Source organism: Equus caballus, chromosome 4 (genome assembly GCF_041296265.1).
Source record: "Equus caballus isolate H_3958 breed thoroughbred chromosome 4, TB-T2T, whole genome shotgun sequence".
NCBI classification, from domain to species: Eukaryota; Metazoa; Chordata; class Mammalia; order Perissodactyla; family Equidae; genus Equus; species Equus caballus.
This window is the reverse complement of record NC_091687.1, coordinates 17,043,306-17,050,490: the sequence shown is the minus strand read 5'-3', so window position 1 is coordinate 17,050,490 and position 7,185 is coordinate 17,043,306. Positions and strand designations below refer to the sequence as shown.

At 46.1% G+C, this 7,185-nt stretch overlaps 1 long non-coding RNA gene across 1 annotated transcript; it reads left to right on the top strand.

Moving 5' to 3' along the window:
• The first annotated feature begins 853 nt into the window (after positions 1-853).
• On the top strand, positions 854-6,932 carry LOC111773078 (uncharacterized). Its single transcript, XR_002807277.2, has 5 exons — positions 854-1,017; positions 1,491-1,556; positions 2,859-2,954; positions 3,534-3,854; positions 6,622-6,932. It is a non-coding gene; the product is annotated as an uncharacterized lncRNA (long non-coding RNA).
• The last annotated feature ends 253 nt before the right edge of the window (positions 6,933-7,185 follow it).

The following is a 7,185-nucleotide window of genomic DNA, read 5'->3' as shown; positions in this document are numbered from 1 at the left end:
AGAAAAGTAGAATCGGATATAAGCAGGAAAATCTCATCTTGGCATTCTAAACCCTTCAGGTGAAATAAGTCCAACATTGATCAGTATTTGGTAATTCCAACGTTTACTAAAAATCACAGACTATGGTCCCGAATTGTTTTCTCTTTTGGTTCTGTGGTGCTGAGAAGAACACATAGAGTGGCTTGGTTATTCTGTACCATTTTTTTCTGAAGTGGGAAACTACTTTTGAGACCTAAATCAGACAGGGATAACCAGGCTGGGCCCTGGAGGAGTCCCTAAGCCAGGCTCCTGTGGGGGAGGAGCCAAATGCGGCTTTGGAGACCCGGACCCGAGCCACCCGGGAGCCCCTCATGACCCTGGAGGTCCAACCTCCCTGCTCTGTGGTCTCTCTCCTCTCCCTCAGGGGTGGATCCAAACTGCCCCCCTCTCATCAAGGCCCCAAATGCACCTTCACCCCCTAACGTGTGGGAAGGGCTGAGCTTCTTGGGGGTGAATCTCACATGGGAAAGTGAGATTCGTCAGTGGCCAGTCCCCCCTTATCCCTACTCCCTTTGAACGCACACAGTTTCTTCTGCATCCTTCCTCATTCCCCTCCCTCTTCAGTCCGAGAAAATGCAGGACCCCCGTCTCCTGACCAAGCAGTCCTGAGAGCCCCCAGGACTCCAGACTCCAGTCCAGTCCAGGCTTTCTCTTGATGCCCCTTTGTCAACTTCCTTCCTCCTGGAACTGCCCCAGAAGAAATAGTTAGAAACCTGATGTCTACTCTCTACTGTAGAACAGAGCCACTGTTAACTCACTGTTACTTCACAATAGGGGTTCTCAAACCCTAGGACATGTGGCAGTGTCTGGAGACATTTGTGGTTGTCATAATTGGGGGGGAGGAGTGCTACCAGCTTCTAGTGGGCAGAGTCCCGGCTGCTGCTGACCATCCTATTGTGCACAGGACAGCCCCACAGCCAAGAATCCTGAGACCCCAAATGTAACCATGCTGAGGTTGAGAGGCATACTTTAGGAAAAGTAAGAACAAAGGCATATCTCTCATAATTTTTTCCTTTTGGCCGACAATGAAGGGAAGAGAACACAAGTAGAGGAAAGCTGAGGGGGAGTAGGGAGTAGGGGTGAAGGAGAAATTATGCTCTAGAGGGAGATCAGTGGGGACAGGGCTGGAGAATGAAACTCCTGCAACTGAGCCCGTCTATCCTAAGGGCCTCAAACGCTGAGCCTTGGCCCCAGTGGTGAGGAAAGACTCGAGTGAGTGGGAGGGAAGGAAGTAGGCCCTGAAGGCCTCCTGCAGTGGGCAGACAGGGCCTGGGCTCCACCATTGTCTGGGTAACTGAGTGGGTATGGGTACAGCCTCCATTTGGAATGGGAATCCCCTAGCACTATGGCTGCTGTCCTGATATGGCTGCTGTCCTGAGGCTTAGACAAGGCAATCAAGGGAAAGGTTCTTTTCAAATGCAAAGCCCCATGTATCCATTTGTCAACTTCAGGTAGAAAGGAAAGTAGAAGGTGGAAAAAGAATCAAGAGGAATGGTGGCCTGGTGGGAAGCGGGGAGGTGAGTATGTGGGAAGATGTGAGAAGCTGACGTGGACAGAAACTTGAAAAGTTGGCAATTAACAGGATTACAGAAGAAGATGGAGCCTCCCGAGGGAGGGGAGGGACTGGGTCACAGTGGGAGGGGCAGGGGAATGTGAGACATGAGGGAAAAGGGCAGGCAGAGGGGGGCTCTGGGGTCAGGAAAGACGGAGGGAAGGAGAGACCTGGAGGCAGGAAGGAGGGGAGAGCATGCGGTCAGGGCAGCCAGGGCCCAGGGAAGGGTCTGGAAGGGTGCATGAGAGACAGGGAACTGTGCTGGCTGATTGGGAAAGAAAGTGATGCCATAGAAGGGGTGCCCAGTACCCAGCAGAGGAGAGGACAAAAATGGCATTGATGGACAGCGGAGCTGGGAAAGGGCAGGTGGGCAGCCGAGTCAGTGAATGGGGCATCTAGGGTGGTTGACAGTCAAAAGGGAGTGAACTCAGTCTTCCTGGCACAGAAGACAAGCTTCCCAGCGGGTGAGCTGCCTAATCACTTCGTCCTCAGCTGCAGTGTGAGTCCCGCAGATAGCACACCTCTCCGTCCACTGGATTTCACATCCAGGAGCAATGAGTTGTGCCATATCTTTCCATGCCTCCACCTCAATCTCTCCAGTTAATATCCGTTTGAATGGAAATTCCAAATAAAGGAGTTTTATCCACTCTTTTTTCCAAAAGAAAAACATCTGATGACAAACTTTTGCATTTTTCTAAAATTTTTTAAAGGATGTTTAAAGTTCATCTGAGGTGTTGCTGTCTGGACTGTGGAGAGTTTTCCATGTCAGATGGTTTTGAAGTGTGTCATTTACTTAGGACACCCTACACTCATTCCTGGGCCTGTGAGATGTTTTACAGGGTCTATTACAACATTTGGGGCCAGAGTGAGTGAAACGGTCCCAATGCAGACACTGTTGTAGAAAACTGAAGGACCTAAAAGGGGGCAGAAGTCAGATGGGGGTGGGAAGGTGTTTTAGAACGCTTAAAGCTCTTTCCCCAGAGTCTAGCATTTATCAGCAAGTGCTTGGGAGAGCATCAGTGTGATTCCAAACACAAAAGTGTTCGCTGTAAAGCTAGAGGTATGGTATAGAAATGGAGATATTTTAATAACATAGGGATAAATAATAGGCGTGATAACAGGGATATAATGGGATAATGCGATAGAACTGAGTCTATGATTGTTTTACAAGTGGGAGGTATGGAAAGTTGCATTTAGTTGTTATCGTGAGACAACCGCTTACCCTGATGCCTGCTTTTACATGTGTAAATATGGAAACATCACATAGCCTCTAGCACATTAGCTCCAGATGACAGTCACCAACACATGGGAGCCAATGATGAAACACAAGCAACACGGATGCTGTGGAAGAACATCTCCAGAGGTATGAACACGTAGGGTGGTGAGAATGAAGGGGCCCAATGACCGGACTCATGCTTGACAAGTTGGTCAAGGCTGGCCTATTTTGGTATATGAAAGTTCTACCAAGGTGTATAGAGTATCTACTAGGTGCTAAGCATTTGGCTAGGTGCTGAAAACATGAAGTGACGTGATCCTTGCCAAAGAGTTTCTATGGCCCCATGCAAGAGAGAAACACATAAAGAGGGCATTACACTAGCATATCTTCAATGGAGGGAAAAACCCAGAGTATACCTAAACCCTGGGGGGAGGGCCTGCTCTCTGACCTGCTAGGGTCAGATAGCCTCCCAAGGAAGTAGTGGCTATAAAATGACCTTGGTTCACTGGCCAGAGAGTATTTATTCACCATTTAAGTCAATCCTCACATCCCTCTGAAGTGGATTTTATATCCCTCGTTTTACTAAGGAGGAAACTGTCTCAAAAGAGTTTGGTAGCTTACCCAAGATGACAGAGCTGGTAAGTGGCATATCTAGGGCAGGGACCCAGATCAGCCTGGTTCAATACTGATGCTTCTCCCTCTGCATCTGGGCTACCTTCTTCTTAGTTCTCAGCAAATCTTGGCGGAAGTCCATGGGCTTAGTGATGCTTGGCTGGAGCCAGAATGCCTGTGTGTGTCTTTGAAGAAGAAAGGGATGAGCCAGTTTGGAAGGTAATCCGCAGGCACCAAGGGCAGCAAGCCCCCTGCAGTGGGACTGTATGGCTGTGCCAGATTGGACCACAGGGACATCCAGGGTGCCCAAATCCAATCCAATGCAGTAAGGGCAGGTTGATGGGTCACCAAGAAAACCCACTCATCACCACTGGCTCCAGAGGATGGACCTCAGGGGCTGGCACCCCAGGGATGGTCGAGCTACAAATGGCAGAGGTCAGTAACCATACCCTCCTTCTTCCTAACAGCACCCCCATGACGCCAAAACTGCTGTCAAAGTGGAGGAACAAATGTTCCTCCGCTTTGTTCAATTGCTATTTAAATGCCTGATTCTTCCAATGAACCAAGACTAGCTCCAGGGGAAGGAACTATAAAATTAGTAGACTTTGAATCCATAGCACCTGTGGAGGGACCGGGCTCAGAAGCTGTTCAGTAGATGTTTGTTGAAGGAAACAATGAACCACATCAGAGCAGCAGTAGAAGATCAAAAGCCATCATCATAATGAGTTTGTAACCCCGCCAAGCTGCTTTTCTATTTTTAGAAAGCGTGCTTGTCCTATAAATAGAAATTGGCTTTCCTTGAAGAAGGGATGTTGAAATTGCTCTTCGGAAAGATTTTGCATCCAACTCCTGACCCGTGTTCTCTGTGGTCCAGGATAAAGCTGGGTTGCAAGGCTTCCTGAGGAATCTGATGAGGGAAGGAATTGCCAGAGCAAGTGCCCTCGAGGGTGCTGTACGGGGCCAGGGACCGCCAGATGGCCAGGTCCACGTGGACATTCTGAAGGCCAAATTTTCTGCCACCACTTTTGAGAGTAGCATGAAAACCATTTTTTTTTTTTACTTTGGTATTTTTAGTTCTTTTCTCAAGTAAAAGTAGGATGGTAATTTTTGCAGAAAATATTTTTTCTCCACATTTTCCTTACTTATGATATTTTTCCTGTATCCGCATGGAAAAAAGAAAATTTGAACCAGTTCGAGTGTTTCAGAACCTAAAGAGCATTTCTATTCCAAAAGCTATAAATAATTTGTAGATCTATGGAGTTTCACTAGAAAAGTCATGTGTGTTATTTTGATTATGTCCCTAATAGGTAGTTTTAATCCTACTTTAGAACATAAAAAAAGTAGCAGGAATAGTAAACACATACCATACTCAAGGTAAAATAAACATTAACAATTGCTAGCCCAACCACCTCTCTTGGTAGATGGAGACTGGAGGTCCACACTAGTACATGCCTTGCCCAGGAGGACTGGCTCGACAGCAACAGAGGCTACTGGGAGCCTGGGTCCTTATCTGGAAGTTCAGGGCTCCCCCTGGGTCAGGTAGATACATAAGATTTAGCCTCAGTCTTGGGCGAAATCTCTTATTGTAGAGTAAAAAGTTTGAAATACTATCCAAACAATTTTTCTAAAATATAAGCTAGAATTGGTATTCATGGTCTACCATACCTCTTACTGGATTTACATCCTGCCCTGACCCTTGCTGTCTGAGTTAGCTTATTTCCCCAAGTAAAGAGAGGGCAAATGTGAGAGCATGTGTAGAATCGTCTAGCTGAATGCCTGAACTTAATAGGGGCCCCACGTGTCTTCCCTCCCCAGGATAGAGGCATGGGCGTAGAGTCTTGGGAGGCTCACCTGAGGATGTATTGAGCAACTAGAAGAAGCTTCTCAGTCACTGGTTTATGAGGGGATGGATGAGGGCCGTATTGGAATCCTATTTAAGAAATCAGAATGCCCCTCTGTTAAAGTCTCGGTCTCAGCCTAAGTGATTTCACGAACACCTGAATTAACAGATCCTGCCATCACCACCCTTTCTGACCTGCTCCCCAAAACACACTAGTCACCCATCCACCATCCCCTGCTTCCTTCTTCCAAGGAACCCTTCTTGACTCCCTCCTGCTACCCATGCACATCTTGCACATTTCTGTCCTGGAGCAAAGATTGTCACCTGTAGATGACTCTTACTGGATTCTCTCTCTTCTCATCTAATTTCTGTGTTACTTAGTACATGTTCATACTCTTAGCAACTCCTTACATAGTTCCCATTTGGGAGACTGTCAGCGATTACAACCCATTGTTGTTATTGGCGCCCTTGATTGGATTCCAACTCCTAGTGACACTGTGGACAGCAGAGCAGAATCCTGCCTGGTCTTCTTGCGCCTTCCAGTGTTATGTCAGCCAATGCTCCTCTGCCATTCAAAGGGTTTTCACGGCCAACTGTTTCAGAAATGGGTGGCCAGGTACTTCTTCCTAGTCTGTCTTAGTCTGGAAGCTCTGCTGACACCCATCCACCATGGGTGACCCTGCTCGTACTTGAAATCCCCGTGACGTAACTTTCAGCATCACAGCAACATGCAGCCGCCACAGTCTGACAACCAACAGATGGATGGTGTGGTTCCCTGACTGGGAAACAAACCCGGGCCAGAGTTGAACCATTAGCCCACCATGACTGCCCTTATTTTCTATTTGATCTTGGTCTATGTTAACCTTCCATTTATATACATCTTATCTCTTTTACTAACTCATTAGAACCTTGAAGAAAACAATTGTGATTTGTTTGGTTCTGTATAATCTACCCACAAAATCTTAAGCTTAAGGGATTTAAATATTAAGTAACGCTCTAAGTTTCACTTTCTTCATCTATAAAAAGGGCATGGTAGAAATAACTACAGCACAATGTGATTATGAGTACAATGCCTGGGACATCAACAGAGGTCAGATGTTAGTGTTCTGTAAGGTAATGAGTTCATTTCCATGGTATTGATTGATTCCTGTTCCTCTCTTGATATGCTGTGGGGACATGGAGACCTCAGCTTGGCTGGCTGTGTCTTTCTTCCCCAGAGTAACAGGGAAGAGGTGGTAGTTTGGAGAAAGTGCTTGCTCAGACATTAATGCTGATGGCAAACAGATCTCCCCTCACCCTATAGAGAGTGCATCAATCAGAGTCCAGACAAGAAAATAAACCCACACTCATTATTTTTTACAGAATGAACTTAAAGCAGGTAATTGGATAACAGGTGTCAGAGGACCGAACAAGCAGAGAGAGAATGCTGAAACAGTATTATTCCTGCAGTTAGAAATAGCAACTTCTGAAAGAAGCGACCATCCCAAGGTGGGTCAGAGACTCATGTAAAACATAAAGTTATAACACTGTGAGACAACACAGGAGAGAATATTTGCATAACAAATGCATGAACCATAAAAGGGAAAATGGTTCAGAAACTGGACTTCACTAAAACTTCAAAAGTTTTGCTCTTCAAAAGACACTGATACAAAAATAAAATTTAAGTCGCAGAATAAGTGAAAATATCTTCAGTACATGTGCTTGACAAAGGACTGACACCTAGAATACATAAGGAATTGCTACAACTCAGTAATAGGAAGACAACCAACACAATAAAAAAAGGACAAAATGTCTGGAAATATACCTCATCAAAGAAGATAAAAGAATGTCCACAAACACATGAAAAGATGTTCAACATTGGCAGTTATTAGTGAAATACAAATCAAAACCATAAGAGAGGCTGGCCCGGCAGTGCAGCTGTTAAGT